Genomic DNA, 21,509 nt, shown 5'->3' with positions numbered 1-21,509 from the left:
GCAGACCGACGCATGTTCATTTTCATCATCTGAGTCAGATGCCACCAGCAGAAGGTTGATTTTCTTTTTTGGTGGTTCGGGTTCTGTAGTTTCTGCATTGGAGTGTTGATCTTTTAAGACTTTTGAAAGCATGCTCCACACCTCATCCTGCTCAGATTTTGGAAGGCACTTAGATTCTTAAACCTTGGGTCGAGTGCTGTAGCAATTTTTATAAATCTCATATTGGTACCTTCTTTGCATTTTTCAAATCTGCTGTGAAAATATTCTTAAAATGAACATGTGCTGGGTCATCATCTGAGATTGCTATAACATGAAATAGATGGCAGAATCTGGGTAAAACAGAACAGGAGACATACAATTCTCCCCCAAGGAGTTCAGTCACAAATTTAATTAACACATTTTTTTAACAAGATCATCAGTATGGAAGCATGTCCTCTGGAATGGTGGCCAAAGCATGAAGGGGCATACGCATGTTTAGCATAACTGGCACGTAGATACCTTGCAGCGCTGGCTACGAAAGTGCCATGCGAAAGCCTGTTCTCACTTTCAGGTGACATTGTAAATAAGAAGCAGGCTGCATTATCTCCCATAAATGTAAACAAACTTGTTTGTCTTAGTGATTGGCTGAACAAGAAGTAGGACTGAGTGGACTTGTAGGCTCTAAAGTTTTACATTGTTTTGTTTTTGAGTGCAGTTATATAACAAAAAAAATCTACATTTGTAAATTGCACTTTCACGATAAAGAGATTGCACTATGGTACTTGTATGAGATTAATTGAAAAATACTATTTCTTTTATCATTTTTACAATGCAAATATTTGTAATAAAAAATAATAATATAAAGTGAGCACTGTACACTTTGTATTCTATGTTGCAATAGAAATCAATATATTTGAAAATGTAGAAAAGCATCCAAAAATATTTAATATATTTCAATTGGTATTCTATTATTTAACAGTGCAATTAATCATGATTAATTTTTTTGAATTAATTGTGTGAGTTTACTGCGATTAATCAACAGCCTCAGTAGAAACACTAGAGGCTAATGCTTACAGCCCAAGTTCCTAGAGCCAGATGATTACTTCAGAATTTAAGCTTTCATTTAAAAGAAAAAGTAAGTTCCTGCCCTCTGGCTAGGGAGAAGATCTTGAAAATGTGACCTGAGTGTAACCGATACAGTATCATCTGCCTGAGCCTACAGACAGCTGGAAAAAAACAGCCCTAAGATGTCTGCACTGCCCCAGGTATCTCAGTGGAGTGGTAACTCCAAGACCCACTTCTCTGGAGGATCTTACCAATACCATCCCAAGCTGAGGACTGTTTGTGTGACAAGAAAAGACAAGTGAAATGGATCCAGCCCACCCACCCAGCTTCACCTTGGCTACTGGAATAAATACTGAGAGCCCACCTTTCTTCATCTGTTGGGGGTTGGAGAGGAGAAGGGACCCCTGCTGCCACTCTTGGAGAAAGAAAGGGATCCCATGCTTCTGCTCCCATCTCTCTTGGAAGGGAGAAGGCTCCCCTTGCCATAACATTACCTCTCTGTGGGTATATCTCCACTGCACACCACTGGCAGCTGTGAGTAGGCTACACGTAGCTACACACTGCAGTGAAAAGCAGGCTGCAGCCACACTATGGTGTTACTACATGTGGTAGGGAAAGGTTCGGAGCCTTTCCCTGGTGCCTCCCCCCAGCAGAGCCTTTCCCTGCAGCTGGGAAAGATTCAAGCAGCAGGACACTGCGCTGATAAAAAATAGCAGTGTAGATCATGCCTGAGCATATAGAGAGCTTTGTAGGGCACATACCCAATAGCTCTGGCACGTCTTCACTCACCTAAGCAGTGCCTCACTATCTACACTGCTATTTGTACCCATGCTGGGACGGGCATGCAGTGTATGTACTCTACACTGCCATAAGGAATGTGCAATGTACACATACCCTATCTGGAGGATGGGACCATCTGGAAGATGGCACAGAGGCAGGGCCGCAGTGCAAGGGTGGGACTCTGGAGGCACAGCAATTGTGAGCTAAGCATGTCACCGTGTGACTAGGGCGGTTGTGCCCAAACTTTTTTTCTCTCACTCCCCCGCCCCCCCCGCTACAAGCAATGGAACGTGTCCGCACCCCCTGGACTGGGAGTGGAGTCGCGGCTGGGGCCGGAGCTGAGGCCAGGGAGCCGTGGACAGGGTGGGGGGCTGGAAGCAGAACTGTGGCTGGAGGCCAGGAGTGGGGGCCAAACCATGGCCAGGAGTCAGGTCTGGGAGAGGGGGCCAGGGGCCGAGAAAGCTGGGGGCCATGGGCCGGGAGCAGGCCCAGGAGCAGGGGCCAGCGGTTGAGCCACACCCAGGAGCGGGGGCCAGGAGAGGAGCTGGGGTGCAGCTGCGGCTTGGGGCTGGCGCCAGGGATAGAGTAGGGCTGGGTGTGGCTATCTGCCTATCCACTGTGGGGGCTGGCCTAGGCCTTGCTGCACCCCCCTAAAGTTCTTCCATGCCTCCCTAGGAGGTCATGTCCCACAGTTTGGGGACCACTGGCCTTGGGCCATGGATTGCTTTCAGTCCAGCTCTGAATGCTGAGGAGAAGAGGGTGAAGTAACTGTTCCCTGAAATGAAATTGGGCCCAGCTCTCCTGTTCCAGTCCAGGTGCACCCAAGGCTGGTGTAATAAGAAGGTCGGAGCTGCCCCTGGGAGTTGTAAATGAGAGACAGCCCAAAAGCAAGAGAGTTCAAAACCCAGAACAAAAGACACCAGAGGGATCAGAGAGTTCAGCACCCAAAGCCCCAAGAGAAGTAGAGAGACTTTAGAAGAAGAGCAGAGGCTGGGGTCAGATCTTCATAGAGGGGACACTCCTCAGAGAATGGTGAGAATTCCCTAGTGAGTTGCGGAGCCAGATCAGACTGCTGAAAGCTGAAGGCAGGGAGACATTTGCGGGGGGGACGGGGACGGTGGGGGGGATGGTCACCTACAAACTTCCCCAGGCCAGACAACCATGGCTAGAAAAGGCTGGAGAGAGCTGAAGGCTGAGAGCAGCAGAGGGAGATTCCTGCTGGCTCTCTGAGATGGAGAGCTGAAACCAGAGGTCCAAAGAGGACTGAAGTCTCAGCAATGATGGAACGGTGAGCCTGCTTATGTCTCCAAGCAAGAGCTAGAACCATATATGTTAAGAAAAACAGGACAGAGAAGCACCCCAGCTACAAGGGCTGGGGATGGGGTGGGGTGAGAGACACCAGAGCCATATTGGAGTGCCAAGGCCTTGTGAGAGATCCCAGAACTGTACTTGGTGTGATGACTGGTATAATATTTGAACTGTGCTGGGGAACTCTGGATTATGGTTTTTGGACTTTTGTTATGATTTTCATGCATGGCACTCTTATAATAAATTAACCCAGCAAAGGGCTTTATATTTGGAAAAACTGTGTGAAGTTCTAAGGGGCTCTGAAGAGGGGAAACAGCGTGTAGCTAACTATATCATGTTAGCCATTTCGTATGAGTAGGAGGTAGAGGAATACAGGACTTCAGGTCTGAAAGATACTTAGCTTAGCCAAACTGATCAAGACAAAGGCCTGGATTTAGTTTGACATAAGGGGCTAATCTATAGTGACCCCGTGTCTCAAGATAAAATGCTGCGGTGGACAAGTAGGCTAAAGTGCTGATGCGTGTTCTGTCAGCAACCACAAAGTACAGGTTTTCGATATTTGGGCAATTCTAAGAAATGGGTGTAAGCCAAATATTTAGATATTTAATCTCAGAAATGCCATTGCAAGTAATTGACATATATGCTGATAAGTAAAACATAAATGATTAAGTAGCTTACAGGAGATGGGAACGCCAATATTAGTAGGGTACAGAAACTCAGATAAGGAAAAGGGGATAAATGAGCATGTATCAAAGGTTGGAATCAGCATAACTTATTATAAAAGTTGTCACCTGGCCTGCGAGCCATGTGACATACATTGGAACATTCCAGACTGATGTACACCTGATGATCACCCCACCTATTCTGGATTTCTACCACCAGAAGACATAAGTGATGAATATACAAGTGCTGGACATGTTTTACTATCTCTCATCTCTTATGTTATAGGGTACGTCTACACGGAGATAAAAAAAACGGTGGGCACCGAGTCTCAGGCTATGTCTACACTACATTATTTTCAGTGGCGCAGCTGAACTGATGCAGCTATGCCACTGTAGCGCTTCTGGTGAAGCCACTCTAAGCTGACAGGAAAGAGCTCTCTCATTGGCTTAATACTCCTGCTTCCATGATAGGCAGTAGCTGTGTCAGTGGGAGAAATAGTGTAGACATAGCCCCAGAGCTCACTCGGCTCAGGCTTTGGGGCTTGAAACTGCAGTGTAGACGTTCGGGCTATAGCCCAGGCTCTGAGACCCTCCTCTGTCATGCAGTTTCAGAGCCCAGACTCCAGCCCAACCCTGAATATCTACATTCAGAACTCCACAGCCCGAGCCCCATGAGTCAGCTGACCCAGGCTAGCTGCAGGCATGTGGTGGGTGGTTCATAGCAGTGAAGACATACCCATAAGTATTCTTGGCAGTACCTATTTGGAAAATAAACATATTAATAAGCACAAGTATAATTACTTCACGTTGTTTCTCATGTGCTCATCGAGTCTCTCACTCTGATGATAATCAGAATACTGTAGCTGACTTAATGGCTGAACTCCCTGACACCACTGGGCTCTAAAAGGTTAATCAATAATATACCAATCACTCAATTAGGATATAAGAGGCAGGGTGCTGCAGAGCCACCCCTGCCCACAGGGGGTGCTTGAGTGTTGGCCGCTCTACCATAAGCCTCTATGGTAGCCTCAGTGTGGCTAAGGGTACGTCTACACTTACCGGAGGGTCCGGCGGCAGGCAATCAATGTTCTGGAATCGATTTATCGCGTCTGGTTTAGACGTGATAAATCGATCCCAGATCAATCCCGGAAGTGCTCGCCGTTGACGCCGGTACTCCAGCTCGGTGAGAGGAGTACGCAGCATCGACGGGGGAGCCTCCCTGCTGCGTCTGGACCCGCGGTAAGTTCGGACTAAGGTACTTCGAATTCAGCTAAGTTATTAACGTAGCTGAATTTGCGTACCTTAGTCCGAAGTGGGGGGTTAGTGGGGACCAGGCCTAAGTATTGATGAGCTGGAGAAAGAAGATGGGTGGAAGGGAAAGAAATCTACATAATATCAAGCAGTGTTATAATAAAATTAATTTCCCTCAATGAACAACCTTCCAATAACCCAGCCTAGAGTGTTTTATGGTTAAGGCCATTTCTTTGAGTGAGGAAATAAATGGCCTTATAGACCTCTAACCTGATATAATGTGACCCGATATAACACAAATTTGGATATAACGCGGTAAAGCAGCGCTCTGGGGGGGCAGGGCTGTGTGCTCCGGCAAATCAGTGTGTCAGCGTGTCTGGCTCTGACACGCTGCTCTGAGCAGTGTGTTAAGGGTGGGAGGCGGGTGCGCAAGTGGGGTGAGGAGGCGAATGGGAAGGTGAGCGGCAGGCAGGAAGGGGGTGAGGAGGCAGGCGGGCAGGAAGACGGTGAGCAGAAGAGCGGCGGTCAGGTGGACGCGGGGAGGCGCACCAGACAGACGGTGAGGAGACTAGCGGGGAGGCGAGCGGCGGGCAGGTAGGTGGAGTGAGGAGGCGAGTAGCGACTGGGCGGGTGGGAGCGCTGGGTGGACAGTGAGGAGACTAGCGGGAGGCTGATTTGTCCCGGGCCCCGCACCCCTCTAGGGACGGCTCCGACACACTGCTCTGAGCGGCGTGTTAAGGGTGCCAGGCGGGGGCCGAGGGATTGGATAAGGGGCAGAGGGGCTTGGGGGACAGTCAGGGGACAAGGAGCCTTCCCTACCTGCTATAACGCGGTTTCACCTATAACGCGGTAAGATTTTTTGGCTCCCGAGGACCGCGTTATATCAGGGTAGAGATGTACTACTGACTTCATAGAATTATAGGATTGGAAGGGACCTCAGGAGGTCATCTAGTCCAACCCCCAGCTCAAAGCAGGACCTAATCCCCAACTAAATCATTCCAGCCAGGGCTTCGTCAAGCTTGACCTTAAAAACCTCTAAGGAAGGGATTCCACCACCTCCCTAGGTAACCCATTCCAGTGCTTCACCACCCTTCTGGTGAAAATGTTTTTCCAATATCCAACCTAAACCTCCCCCACTGCAACTTGAGACCATTACTCCTTGTTCTGTCATCTGCTACCACTGAGAACAGTCTAGATCCATCCTCTTTGGAACCCCCTTTCAGGTAGTTGAAAGCAGCTATCAAATCCCCCCTCATTCTTCTCGTCTGCAGACTAAATAAGCCCAGTTCCCTCAGCCTCTCCTCAGAAGTCATGTGCTCCAGCCCCCTAATCATTTTTGTTGCCCTCCACTGGACTCTTTCCAATTTTTCCACATCCTTCTTGTAGTTTGAGGCACAAAACTGGACGCAGTACTCCAGATGAGGCCTCACCAATGCCGAATAGAGGGGAATGATCAGGTTCGTCGATCTGCTGGCAATGTTCCTACTTACACAGCCCAAAATGCTGTTATCCTTCTTGGCAACAAGGGCACACTCTTGACTCATATCCAGCTTCTCATCCACTGTAACCCCTAGGTCCTTTTCTGCAGAACTGCTGCCTAGCCACTCGGTCCCTAGTCTGTAGCAATGCATGGGATTCTTCCTTCCTAAGTGCAGGACTCTGCACTTGTCCTTGTTGAACCTCATCAGATGTCTTCTGGCCCAATCCTCTAATTTGTCTAGGTCCCTCTGTATTCTATCCCTACCCTCCAGCGTATCTACCACTCCTCCCAGTTTAGTGTCATCTGCAAACTTGCTGAGGGTGCAATCCACACTGTCCTCCAGATCATTAATAAAGATATTGAACAAAACCGGCCCCAGGACTGACCCTTGGGGCACTCCGCTTGATACCGGCTGCCAACTAAACACGAAGCCATTGATCACTACCCGTTGAGCCCGACTTCCACCATGTATGGCACTGAAATCACAAATGTAGTCACTTGGTCCTTTTCAGATATTCACTCCTTTTCAGTGCTTGAAAGAGCTGACTTAATGGGGGGATAAGATTAGACTTCCGACACCTTCATGAATTAAAGACTTCAAAATACACTTTTCCTTTTGGGAGGGGAAAATGCTGAGTCATTTATTTTAAAGACATGATGAAGGTCATTGCACATGAAAAGCAGAATAATGGTTCAAACCAGGGCTAAATATAATGGAGCCAACCTACTCTTGCCACCTAACTCCCTGAGTAAAGGCGTGACTCTCTAAGAAATATTTACACTTCTGCTATGTCAACTTGCACTCACTCAATTCTTTACTTACATCCTTTTTAACAGCCATACAATACCTGCTCATTTGATATAATAATGCAGATTAATAAAGACTCATCTGATGGAAATGTGAGCCAGAAATAATTATGGTTTAAAATGCAAATGATTGGCAGAAAGGGCATGTCATTTGTAAAATTCAGTCCATTTTATGATGAAGTGTTCTGTATATTACAGTAGAGGATAATTTGGAAGCTACAAATTCAGCACTGAAACACATAAAATACAAGCTCATCAATGAGTAAGACTATCACATAGGGGCTAATCTCTTCTAAAATCATCAGTTAAGCCGTAGACTCCATCTGGGAACATTTTGTAATGATGCCTCAGGGAGAGGTAGGATGGGACCTTTAACTTACGTGATTTGGAAAGGACTGAGACATCATTAAATTTGAATAACTATTGTAAAAGAAATCTTAAATAAAAGACACATTTCTTTTTTCTAAACAAGGTCCATTACACTTCTGGAATAGTAAAATAATGAATCAAAATACAGTAAGGAAACGGCTGCTCTAAAATGTATGGTTGCCAAATACCAGATGATAAAATTATCCAAGAACATTAAGAAGTTTCTCTGGGACAAATTATTTTTCATGAATCAAATATGCAAAAGATGCCATAATTTTTCATCTTTAACTCTTACAAAAGAGCTGACATACTGCTGTCTGAGTAGATATTATAGCAGACACTAATTACGTTACAGAAAACACATGCTAATTTTCTTACCAAAAAGGTAATGTAAAATTTAGCTCCTTTCTCTTTAAATATTATACAATACAAAAAGCAGTCTGACAGCTCTTTGAAAGTGGAACTTACAGAGCCATTACATTTTGCCATTGAATTCCAAAAAGTACTTCCCATATTTCAGCATCTTTAAAAGTGTTAGGGGCATTTCCCTTCATCATACATTTCTGTATTAGAGACAACAAAATCTATATAAATTATCTTCTCAGCAGTGATTTGTCTTGTTTACATTATTGCACCTTCCCACTAAACGTCTTAAGAGGGAAATAGTACCATATGGTCCAGTCTCTCTAATCTGCACTTCATTTCTTAACAGATAGCTCGACCTGAGGTTGACGAAAATTTGCAGGCGAAATGGAGCAGATTTTGAAGGCAAAAGCTAAAACAAAGCAATTTTCATTGATAGCAACACAAGCTCAGAGAAAAACAGTACCAATGTAACATGTTTAAATTTACACATTTTCATCACAAAGTTTAAAAGAAGCTAATTAAATTGCATCAGACTCATATTTAGGTCAATGTGAAATGAAATTAGCATTAACCAGAAATGCAGATATTTCTCTCTCTCTCTCTACTTAGGTAGTTAATAAGGTTTAAGAATCCTCATAAATATGAGAAACAACAAATATTTTGCAATAAAGTACATCTCCACCTGAGTCAATTTAATGTATTAATCTATCATAAAAACTTGTGAAATATTTCTGAATACCTGTAAAATTGTGAACTGAGTAACCCATATTTTAGCCAGAACTGGTGAAAGGATGTCAAGCTCACCCTCTAGCCATAAATAAATCTCCACTAATATTACATCCATTGCAATATACCCACAACCAATTGTGCAGCAGCTAGCGACACGTTGCCAACATGGTGACCAAAGTGACCCAGACTTCTTGCTTTCTCAAGTGCACAAACCAACCAATATAGCATCACATTGTATTAATTGCAGTGTATAGATCAACCACGGTTAAAGTGACACCTGTGACAGACCCAGACCAGTGGGGTACAGGAGTCTGGTAGAGGGCAAATATACTGGTCACTGGATGAGTAGTTTTCTGTTTCCTGAGTGACCAGAGCAGGGGCTGCACTAGAGTAATCAGGAACCTGCTAGAACCAGTTAAGGCAGGCAGGCTAATTAGGACACCTAGAGCCAATTAAGAAGAAGAAGCTAGAATCAATTAAGGCAGGCTAATCAGGGCACCTGGGTTTTAAAAGGAGCTCACTTCAGTTTGTGGTGCGAGTGTGAGGAGCTGGGAGCAAGAGGCACAAGGAGCTGAGAGTGAGAGAGTGCGCTGCTGGAGGACTGAGGAGCACAAGCGTTATCAGACACCAGGAGGAAGGTCCTGTGGTGAGAATAAGGAAGGTGTTTGGAGGAGGCCATGGGGAAGTAGCCCAGGGAGTTGTAGCTGTCATGCAGCTATTACAGGAGGCACTATCGACAGCTGCAGTCCACAGGGCCCTGGGCTGGAACCTGGAGTAGAGGGCGGGCCCGGGTTCCCCCAAACCTCCCAATTGACCTGGACTGTGGGTTCTTCCAGAGGGGAAGGTCTCTGGGCTGGTCCCCAACCCACATGGTGAATCTCTGAGGCAAGAAAATCTGCCAATAAGCGCAGGACCCACCAACACAGAGGAGGAACTTTGTCACACACCATATTACTTATCTTATATAGATAACTGCAAAGTATTCAGCATAAATTCTACTAGAAACTTTCACTAAACTATTTATTTTATATACTTTTAATACATTACATGAACTACATTTTTATGCACATTAGTTCCCTACACTGTCTAGTCCAACCCATGAGCCATTTTTGTGGACATCTATCTGTACAAAATGCATTGATAGCTGCAACAACATATAGCCATGATTCTCTCTTTATGGAGAAAGGTAAATATAACCGCTTATTTTGTTTAGATTACACTCTCTTCCAATGAGCTGGTTCATTGATTTCAGATATACAGTCAATATTAGCGGGCATCTAGATGCCCAAGTATTTCAAGCCTGCAGGTGACCTTTCAAAGAAGATTCAAAAAGACCCTAGTTGGGAAACCTATTAGGAGGAAAAGCTATGGATTTTGGTAATACACCTTATATCTCAATACCTTGCTAAATGAATTGATATGAAAGAGCATTACTAGGACAAGTATCAGGGGGTAGCTGTGTGACTCTGTATCCACAAAAACAACAAGGAGTCTGGTGGCACCTTAAAGACTAACAGATTTATTTGGGCATAAGTTTTTGTGGGTAAAAAACCCACTTCTTCAGATGCATGGAGTGAAAATTACAGATGCAGGCATTATTATACTGACACATGAAGAGAAGGGAGTTACCTTACATAATGCCTGCATCTGTAATTTTCACTCCATGCATCTGAAGAAGTGGGTTTTTTACTCACGAAAGCTTATGCCCAAATAAATCTGTTAGTCTTTAAGGTGCCACTGGACTCCTCATTGTTATTACTAGGACAGTGGCCTGAAGATATGTGGGTGCTAAGAAAATACCACATTCTCGGTGTAATATACACGGTGGCCATTGTATAAATCTTCTTTGAGCTATGGGTTCTAAAATGAGAAAGCATGAGAACATAACATGAAGTATGCCACTAAGGATTTATAAATTAACTGACTGAGTAGCAGCTGTCAATGATACTATGTAAAATCTGTATCCACTAATAAATTCCTCTTCAGAGGCAAGCACTACAATGCAAAGCTTTGTTCCTATTAGAAATCTCTACAGTGCCAAGCAGTTTACACCCATTATCCCCTGAAAGACACCTTGTAGGAAAATCCTATCCAGTCTCAATATAGCTATATACCAATTACACTGCCCAATTAAGAGCTTCATATTTTAGTTATTTCACTCCCCAACACACTGTAAAAGATACAATTTATGTAATTTATAATAGCTATCCTCTTTTGTCTCTCCTTACTATAATGTGAGCATTCAATAAATGAAACAGATACTAAAAGAAAGTGGAATTTCCAAGCCAGTATCAGCTAAATGCAGGTACATTGAGCCTACTAGGAGTTGCCTGTTTTATAAATAAGATGGTAAACTGCTTACTGTAAAGTGAAGGGATACTGAATCTATTCCCATGCCTTTGTCCGCCCTCATATTTATGGGATGACATTTTAGAAAATGTGGTCATAAATTATGTTTTCTGTACTGCGGTCAGAAATCCGGAGAGATTTATTGTAAATATAAAATGCGTGAATAATATCAATGAAATTAGTATGCACTGATACATAGCAAGTGATTACTTAAATCCATTTATTACAATGTGAAGGCTAGACAGTTCCCTATTCAATTCTTTAGCTGGAAAAAGCACGTATTTACCTTGTAAATTTGTAAATCAGCATCAACATTCAGCTAATTGGAGGTTTACTGTCATTAATTTAGCTAATGTACTTCTACATACAAGAATAACTTCCAGTTGCCTCTCTAATTTAACCTTTCTTTCAGCCCTCTTTTTTTTTTTTTTTTTGCTGTCACACTACCAGCAATTCAGAGCTCACAAATGACCTTCAGTGCTCCAATCATGGCAGAGGCATCTGTGGTAGAAACTTCATAGACTAGATTAAATACTGCAGTCTTCTCTTTGATGAGTTTGCAGGATTCTCTGCCTTTAGTTACTGACAAGCTTAGGCTTTGATTTTTAGCTTTATGCACTTTATGTGACTTTATGTTACAGAAAGAATAAGCAACACACATGAAGATTAGTAGATTTCTGCATTCATAGACATACAGTAGAAAGAGCTACACTGACAAATGTAGTAGAGCATACTGGCTTTTTAAGATTCAGGAGAGGAACCGTCCTGTGCCAGTGCTACCCATTGTTTCATTAGTGAAGAGTGAAGCTGAATGCAGGTTAAGTTGAACAAGTGGAATTTTATTAAACCCTGTGGATTGCTCTGTCCATGTGGCAGAGTTGCTTCCAGCCTAACTCCACCAGTTCCCTTGGTGTGTCGTCCATAACAGTCCCTTCAGAGAGCATGGGCCCTTTGACTCCAGTTCCACTGCTCACCGAATCATAGAAATTGTAGGTCTGGAAGGAACCCTGAGAAGCCATCACATCCAGTCCCCTGCACCCGGGCAGGACCAAGTAAACCTAAGCCATCCCTGTTTTTTAAAAAAGGTTGGACAATCTCCAATTATGGAGATTCCACAACCTCCCTGGGAAGCCTGTTCCAGAGCTTAAATACCTTTATAGTTTGAAGGTTTCTAACCTAAACCTCCTTTTGCTGCAGATTAAGACCATTACTGCTTATTCTACCTTCAGTGGACATGGAAAATAACTGATCACTGTCCGCTTTATAACAGCCCTTAACATAGTTGAAGACGGTTAATAGGTTCCCCCCCTTCAGCTGTCTTCTCTCAAGACTAAACTTGCTCAGTTTTTTTAACCTTTCCTCATAGGTCAGGTTTTCTAAACCTTTTATCATTTTTGTTGCCTTCCTCTGGACTCTCTCCAATTTGTCTACATCTTTCCTAACATGTGGCGACCAGAATTGGACACAGTACTCCAGCGGAAGCCTCATCAGTGATGAATACAGTAGAACAATTACCTCCTGTGTCTGACATACAATATTTTTGTTAATACACCCCAGAATGATATTAGCATTTTTTGCAACCTCATCACATTGTTGACTCATATTCCATTTGTGATCCACTATAATCCCCAGATCCTTTTCAGCAGCACTATGACCTAGCCAGTTATTCCCCAGTTTGAGCTGTGCATTCGACTTTTCCTTCCTAAGTGAAGTACTTCGTACTTGTCTTTATTGAATTTCATCTTGTTGATTTCAGACCAATTTTCCAATTTATCATGGTCATTTTGAATTCTAATCCTGTCCTCCAAGTTGCCTGCAACCCTTCCCAGTGTGGTATCATCCACAAATGTTATAAGCATACGCTACTACATTATCATGATACACCCACTACTTGTCAATATGGAGTGGTGGTGAGAGGACGGAGATAAAGGAAGTGGTTTTGGGGCAACAGTTCAGATGTTGGGAAAAATCAAACCACTAACACTGTTATTTGGGATTGAGACTTACCTGCTAAGAGCAAAGTAGGCTCCCCTTTCTCCTGTCTGGTCAGAGATCAAGCGGACCCTCCACCTCTCTCCCACACCTTCCAAAGAGCAGGGCAAGCTTAGAATCACAGCTCCCGAGACAGCCATTACTATCATTGCAAAGGGGCAAGGTTGTGGCCTCTGACCCTGCTCTCCTTTGCACCAACAAGCTCAGATGGGCCAGCAGAAGGTGGTGAACTCTCTACGGTATCATGCTTTCTTCTGAGCCCCAAGAAGAATTCTGGAGGAGTCAGCTGGAATTCCTCCTCAGATTCTGGTTACACTGTGGCTTCTTCTCCTCCAATTCAGGTTGTGGCTTAAAGTAATAATCCAGCCCAGAGCAAGAAATCTGCAAGTAAAGTTTAGGGTCGTTGCCTTTATGACAAAATGATCATACCTGTGACAGAGTATATAAACCCCACACTGGAACTGAAGGGGTTAAGGAGCAAGTCTGGCCACAGGAGACCTTGCCTAGCCACACCTGTAGAGCAAGCTGCACCTTGATGTGATGCTTAAAAGGGAGCTAGGCAGTGCAGAAGGGGCCTGACAGGGCAGGGAGAGAGACCTTCTCTAAGAACTCCTGGGGAAGAGTGCTGCAGAAACCTTCTTCCAGAGAGCAAGAACTTGCTTGCTGAGCCTATTGTTGGCTGAACTATTATCTTTTCCTTTACTACTGTGAGGCAAACTATAAGACTTTGGAAAGACAGTGTGTGGTATGAAGTGGCCCAGGGAGGAAGCTACAAGACTGGGTGCAAGACATTGGTACCTCTTAGAGGGCTCTGGGCTAGAGACTGGTGGAGTGGGAGGACTCTGGCTTCCCTACCAACCCCTCTCACTAAGAGGGACATGAAAACTCTTGATTCTAAACTCTTCCTCCCTTCAGGAAGGAAGGAAAAAGGTAAAGACCCTTCAAAACCCCTAGGTTGGACTGGACACCCACATGGGTCAGTAGATGGACCCCATATCTTCCTTGGAACCCAATCATAGTGGGGAGAGATAAGACTGAGTGGTGACCTCACTGGAGGGTATGGTCATCTTCCATCAAAAGACAGACCACTACAGGACATGATAGCAGCCTAGGGGAAAGATTAGAGTCATGGCAAACAGAGGCCTAACCTCTTAACCAGTAGGCAATGCCACCAGCAAACACCGTCCATCACAACATCATGTTGTGCTTCATTGACATTGTGCTAGCATAATATTGTGCTTTGCCAAACCCAAAGAGATTTGGGGTCTGTTTTAAAATAGAGTTTGCAGGATGGCAGATATCCTGACAACAGTCTGCCCAGAGACAAAGTGCAGAAAAATAGTCTGCATGAAGACTGAACCTCTCCTGGGGAAAATAACATTGTAGAAAAAACACTAAGACATACTGTTTAACTGTGCTTTTAGGAAGAGAAGTGAAAACTAATTTATCAAACTGAAACTACAATCTAAGAACTTTTTTATATATAGTACAGCGAGAATATTTGGAAACTCTGACAGTGTGTATGTTATATGATACTTTGCTAAACTTACACTATGTAAATCATGTGTGCATGGATTGGTGTCATCTTTCATTTATATCTGATTTCTCATCCTAAAGATCTCCACCGTGTTTTAGAAACAAACAGATATATAAACTATACAGAAGGATCACATTATCCACCACCAAATGCCTCAAACATGGCAGCTGCAAATCTACCCTACACAACAATTTGTGGCCAAATACTACACCAAACTGAAAACACTGGGGGAATTCAAGAAAACAGATTGTACTGGCTTGAGGGGATCTTTGGCAAGGACAGCAGCATTAGCACTCTTATTTACTGGGGGGGGGGCATAAAAAGATCATAGATTCTTTAAATGTGCACATTAGTTTTATATGACCTTAGTGTTTTATGTCCTCCAGAAACAGCACCTATAGCATTAATAAGCACCCTGAATACAATGCTGGAGCAATGGATTAGTTATGACTATGAGGAATAAACACCAGCAACATGTCCTGAAGCACTCACCAACACGTGCATTTTGATGGTCTCCCCATCCATATATGATCCAGCTTGACTGTGTTTAGCTTACCAGAGCTGAAGGAATCATATCACAAGGTATTGTGGCTGTCGGCCAAGCAGGAATTTTTGACTTAGGTAGGCCCTGCAGGATAAGTCATTTAGGGTATGTGAGTCATTTTGAAAATGTACAGTAACTCCTCATTTAACGTTGTCCCACTTAACATTGTTTCAATGTTACGTCCCTGCTCAATTAGGGAACATGCTTGTTTAAAGTTGTGCAATGCTCCCTTATAACGTCGTTTGGCTGCCTGCTTCTAAGATTCTGTGGAAGAGCAGCGACTTTACAAGGGAGCATTGCACAAGTTCCGCTTCTCCGCCTCCTCCCCCACCCTCCAAGTGCTTCCCCCACCACCAAACAGCTGTTTGGCGGCACTCAGGACTTTCTGGGAGGGAGGGGCAGGAGCGGGGAAGTGCCGTGTCTCTACTCCTCTCCCTCCCTCACAGAAAGTCCTAAGCACCACCAAACAGCTGTTTAGCGGCGCTTAGGATTTTCCGTGAGGGAGGGGGAAGAGTGGAGACATGGGGCTTCCCTGCTCCTCTCCCTCCCTCCCAGCACTTCGCACTTAGGACTTTCTGGGAGGGAGGGGCAGGAGCAGGGAAGCGCTGCATCTCCACTCCTCCGCCTCCCTCCCAAAAAGTCCTAAGTGCCTCCAAACAGCTGTTTGGCGGTGCTTAGGACTTTGGGGGGAGGGATGTGGCATGCTCTGGAGAGGAGGTGGAGTGGGGGTGGGAAGAGGTGGGCCTGGAGTGGAGCGGGGACAGGGAGAGGCGGGCCTGGAGCATTCCCGGCAAAATCTGAACCTGTTCTCTGGGGAAGCTGCCGCTGCTGCTACAAAGGTGCTTCCTAGCGTCCTTGCCTGCAGTGGGCTGTGCCTGTGTAAGGTAAGCCAGGGGCACTTCCCAACCACAGTATAGTACTGTACTGTACAGTATACAGTATAATGCCTTTTGTCTGCCCCAAAAAAATTTCCTTGGAACCTAACCCCCAGCATTTACATTAAATCTTATGGGACAATTGGATTCGTTTAACATTGTTTCACTTAAAGTTGCATTTTTCAGGAACATAACCACAAAGTTAAGTGAGGAGTTACTGTACAATGCATGTTAGGTTACAAGTTCTCCACAGATTTGGTTCTAGACTTTTTTAAAAAAATTCTTCTAAGTAACTGCTACTCTTGGGGATGTCATCTGCCACCTGATCGGTATAAGAAACCAGATATAACTGGGGAAGTACAGGAAATTTCTGCCTTTTATAGAGTAACAAATATATTTCAATTTTGTAGGGAACCCACATGCTACAGTAATGGGTGCTCTAGAAAGGCATACATACCAGACGCTCCCATTAACTTCAGTTCAGCTGCTTAGGTGCTTAACACTTTTAAAAATCAGGCCAAATATTTAGGTGTGTAAATATGGATTTAGGAGCCCAACTTGAAGTACCTACTCTTGAAAATATTTAATATACCCCTGATCACCATAGTATCTGAGCTATTCTCACAACACCCCAGTGAAGTAGGGAAGTTCTGTTTTCTCCAGATGTTGAAGAGAGGCAGAGAGAACATAAGTAACTTGCCAAAGGTCACAGAGGAAGTCTATGATAGAGGAAGGAACCGAATCCAGGTTTTTTTATGCTCCAGCTAGCACCCTAACTATTGATCATCCTTCCGTTCCTTGCCTTGTCTACGAAAAAATAATACCCAAAACAGGTGACAATCTATTTAATATACAATAGGTCATTGTTTGGTGGACCTTTTCTTGTACTTACAGGGGAATGGATTCAATCTCATAACAGGTGTTTATCTCCAAATACTGTACTATCATCCTTTCTGGTAAATCATACATAGGGAAAGTATTTGTGGTATGTGCTAATCAGGAGACTCCCTCTGTAAGGTCAAATATTTCAAATTACTTTGTAAAAGTAACCTGCTACAGCTGAATGCTGTATATCCTTCCAAGAATACCATCCCTGTACCCCACCAACTACAGTATAAAATCAAATTTCCCCAAACATTTACATGTGACAAATAATACTCTGATCATATTACCCAACTCTTTTCTAATGACAAAATCACAAGCTTGCAGGGTGAACAAAGCCACTGTCTGCCAGATCAGTACAGACCTTGACTGTCAGTGGGCTACCTTTTTAAGTCCATTAGGCTCTCAAGTGCTGGTAACATTACACAGGAAATTCTTCTGTGTAAGGGAGGGAAAAAAACAAGAATGGAGGAAGGAGAATAGGACGGTGAAAAGATAAAATAAAATAAAAATCAGGGGAAGGGAAATTTGGAAGGATGAAGGGCAACCAGAACTTAAACATTTTCTATTCATTCCCAAATTCTGGACTCTAAAAAAATTATGAAAAAGAGGAAAGGAGAAAAATATGGAGAGGAGGAAGTAGGGGACACCCCCCCAACAATCAATTGAAACCCTGATAAATAAACAAGCAGGGTGGCCATGAATCTTTCACCTCTCTGGAATTCAAGTTCTTCATTGACTGTGAACAAAGGGAAAATAATGACATGAGCAATCCACACAAACTAGAGCCAAGTTTTTAACTCCAAGATTCTGAATAGCTTAGTAAATGAACCAAAGCTACCATGCCCCCAACAGAAGTATGATGATTCATTATGATTCATGCTGGAGCATAAAACAACAAACAAAACAAACAAGGATTAGGAAACTAAAGAAGAATAGTCTTTTAAAAGACTCAAAATTATGGTGCAAGTTTTTTTGTTGACTTCAAGTATGCTGCCTTTTGACAGAAGTAGTTCCCCATTCATTATAGTTATACTCACGACTTCTCTAACATTTCCTTTTGGTTTGGCTTGTCTCTCCTGGCCAAAACGTACAGAGACGTGGTGACATGCTGCTTAGAGCTGGGCCTAAAAACTTCAGCTGACAATTTAAATTGGATGCCAGCTGTTTCCTGTGCTGTTTGCTGTTAATTTATAAACCCTTCAATACTTCTGCATAATCAATAAAAATATAACAAATGAAAAGTTGGATGCCTCATGCAGAACTGACCTGGTTATGAATTTGGTGCTATTAGCAGTGATCTTTCCATGATGCACAGTTTAAGTCTATCCTACTGGACACACAGATATTTTCAGGCTTTTGTTTTGTTTTTTGTATCTTTGACAACCAAAGGTGAAATCCTGGCCCCAGTGAAGATTCTGGAAATTTTGCCACTGATTTCAAAGATGACAGTATTTCACCCAAAGTCTTGACAACACCTGTCTACCAAGCCACAGTTTTATTATTTTCTTCTTCATCCAAAATTTGTTCTGTACTTTGAAATAGAAGAACTATCCCATTCCCCAGCTCTGATCTCAAGCATCCATGTTGCTTTGGGATTTGTTTCCTTGCAGTTTCACTCTGTTTGAGCTTGCTAAAGGAGACTTCAGTTATAACAGCCCACAGTTACATTTTGTTCTGTTTTAACTGAGCATAAGAGAGAACCCAGGATGTTTCTTACAGACATATAGTTTTTTTTCTCTTCTCTTAACTTCCTGTACTGAGGGAACTGGGGTTATTTAGTCTGCAGAAGAGAAGAGTGAGGGGGAATTTGATAGCAGGCTTCAACTACCTGAAGGGGGGTTCCAAAGAGGATGGAGCTTGGCTGTTCTCAGTGGTGGTAGATGACAGAACAAGGAGCAATGGTCTTAAGTTGCAGTGGGGAAGGTCTAGGTTGGATATTAGTAAACATTATTTCACTAGGACGGTCGTGAAGCACTGGAATGGTTACCTAGGGAGGTGGTGGAATCTCCATCCTTAGAGGTGTTTAAGACCCGGCTTGACAAAGCCTTGGCTGGGATGATTTAGTTGGTGTTGGTCCTGCTTTGAACAGGAGATTGGACTAAATGACCTCCTAAGGTCTCTTCCAACCCTAATATTCTATGATTTCTCTGCGCCACTTTCTCCTATATACAAGCACTGCTTACAAAATGCATTCTATTTAAAGAAACTTTTTTACACTGTTCATGAATGTTACACTTCCAACAATGAATGGAACCTGAATATTACAGATGGATCCAAGCCTCAACATTTGGATCTGAAACTTCCTCAAAGTTTATAGGTGTTCAGAGCGAGGCTTTTTGGTTCAGCAAGTACAGAGACATGAGCCATCTTTGATTTTGGCTCTGGTTGCATAACCAAACTGCTCCATAATTTGGAGATGGCATTGGAGTAGAGCTGGTCAGATGTGGGGAGAAAGAAAATCAGATAATGAATGATGAAAAATAATCAGGTGTCAATGTGAACAGCTCAGGGGAAGGCTTTGCTCAGTATGCAACAACAGTAAAAAAAGCAAACCACATATTAGAGTGCGTAAACAATGGGATGGAAAATGCTAAAAATGTAATCGTCAATATATAAACTGATGAAATGCCAAAAAATACTGTGTCCAGTCCTGGTCCTCTGGGTAAAATTTTCACAAGTGCCTAAAACATCTAGGTGCTTTTGAAATATTTACACTCAGTCTCTAAAAGGAGTTCAATAGAGATGGTTCAGAGATGGACAATTATTAGGAGCATGGAAAGACTTCCATATGGAGAGAGAATAAAAAGAGTAGGCCTGTTTACTTTAGAGAGGTGAGGATCAATAAGGGGCATGATAGGGTTATACAGAACAATGAATTGAGGAGAGAAGGACAATCGTGCACCTATTCACCCCTTCTAATAATCCAATAACAATAGGATAATCACTGAAACTGAAAGGTAGTAAATTTAAAACTGACGAAAGGAGATGCTATTTTTTTACATAATGCAGCATTATCCTATCAAACTCATTCCCACAAGATATCATTGAGGCCAAGAGCACAGTAGGATTCACAAATGGATTAAACATTTCTATGGGTAATGGGAACATCCACAGTTACGTAAGGAAAAGGAACACAAATAAATCCTCATGCTTTAGGGCATAAGCCTGCCTCTAACTTAGAAGAAATAGGAAAAAACTCCCCCTTCATTGTCTACTAAGAGGTTTCTTGCACTTTCCTCTTGAGCTTTTGGCCCTAGTCACTGCCTGAGCAAAAACACTGGATTAGGTGGATCACCGTTCTGACCCAGTATGCAAATTCCTCTATTCCTATGAATATAGGCGTAAAATTTGTTGAATAACGTATTTGATGAAAACTCAACCAACTACACATCTGAGCTTTGGATTCTGTCCATTTCTACTGTTATTAATCATTATAAGTGTTAGCAGTTTGGATTTCCCCAGATCTTTTCCCTGCTATAGGTTCCAAGTGCTATTAACAACAATGGTAGGTTTGGAAGAAGCACTTGAATTCAGGATTCTAATCACAAATAGAAGTGTAGGTGGCAGAGGTTTCATGTGAAACTCTGTCTTTGTTCCAACTCCAGCTGATGATCCATAGGTGGAGGTAAGATTCAGAATATTTGGATGATTGTCTATATCATACTTGGCCTCTGAGCCTCTTGAGATTTGCAAATCACTACTTTTGATCCTTCTATCTCTGTTACTCTAATAAACAGTAATAGGAGTGCTGCATAGCTAATTGCCCATGTCATGCTGAAAATTCATCCCACAATTTACATTCAAGGTATTAAAAAGCCTTGAATTCCTTAGCAAGTGAGTGATTCCATGGTGATGAAATTGTGAAAAGCTGAGGTTCCGGGAATTTTGCAGTCAACCAAGTATCCTGCGTGTGTGTGAAATTGTAGGCAATTATATTTGATCACTGCTGCAGAAGTTTTTGCTGAACATATTCAAATTTGCTATAGAAATTGGCCTGAAGTATTACAAAATTCCAGGGGCCCTGATTAAAGCAAATTGTGTCTACAATCTGTAGCGCTGCAGAAAGAGTCTTGAGTCCAGTGAGAGTTGTGCATGATTAGGAAATGTCAAGCATCAGAACAACAAGCAACAACAACAAATTAAAGAAATAAAATGTCTCAGAAAATATTACTTTTGAATTCCAAAGCAATCCAAAAGGGAGTAGCTAACAGGAGGGCAGAAAGGAAAAGAAAAGCATTAAAAATAATAAAGCAGAACCCAATGTGACTGGCAGGCAAACTAGCACATTCAAAATCCAGACAGGTAGAAAACATCCAGGATCAAACCTTAATGATTTTGCAATGGTTGATAACCTGCCAAGCAAAACTGCAATCTGCCTGCAACAGGGTTCCCACCCTTTCCTAGCACAGCACAGACATGATAAGCTTTTGTCCAAACTCACTCCTTTTCCTTAGAGACAAATCTTGAGTAGTAAAGCCCTGGGGCAGAAGTGTATTTACAGACAGCTCAACCTAGACTGTAGCATGAACTT

General features: G+C 43.1%; 1 protein-coding gene across 14 annotated transcripts in view; it reads right to left on the bottom strand.

The window, feature by feature from the left end:
• C7H10orf90 (chromosome 7 C10orf90 homolog) overlaps positions 1–21,509 on the bottom strand; it is a 182,007-nt gene that overhangs the window by 72,345 nt on the left and 88,153 nt on the right. For 2 of the 14 annotated variants that reach the window (XM_065552248.1, XM_024103549.3), the window contains exon 1: positions 21,420–21,478. The exons of the other annotated variants lie outside the window; for them this stretch is intronic. The gene's annotated coding sequence lies outside the window, so the exon portion shown is untranslated. Of the gene's footprint in view, positions 1–21,419; positions 21,479–21,509 lie in introns of those variants that run through there. 14 annotated transcript variants of the gene reach the window in all.

This window comes from Chrysemys picta, chromosome 7, assembly GCF_011386835.1.
Source record: "Chrysemys picta bellii isolate R12L10 chromosome 7, ASM1138683v2, whole genome shotgun sequence".
In the NCBI taxonomy this organism is placed as follows: Eukaryota; Metazoa; Chordata; order Testudines; family Emydidae; genus Chrysemys; species Chrysemys picta.
Note: the sequence above shows the minus strand (reverse complement) of the source record. Positions and strands in the feature narration are given on the sequence as shown.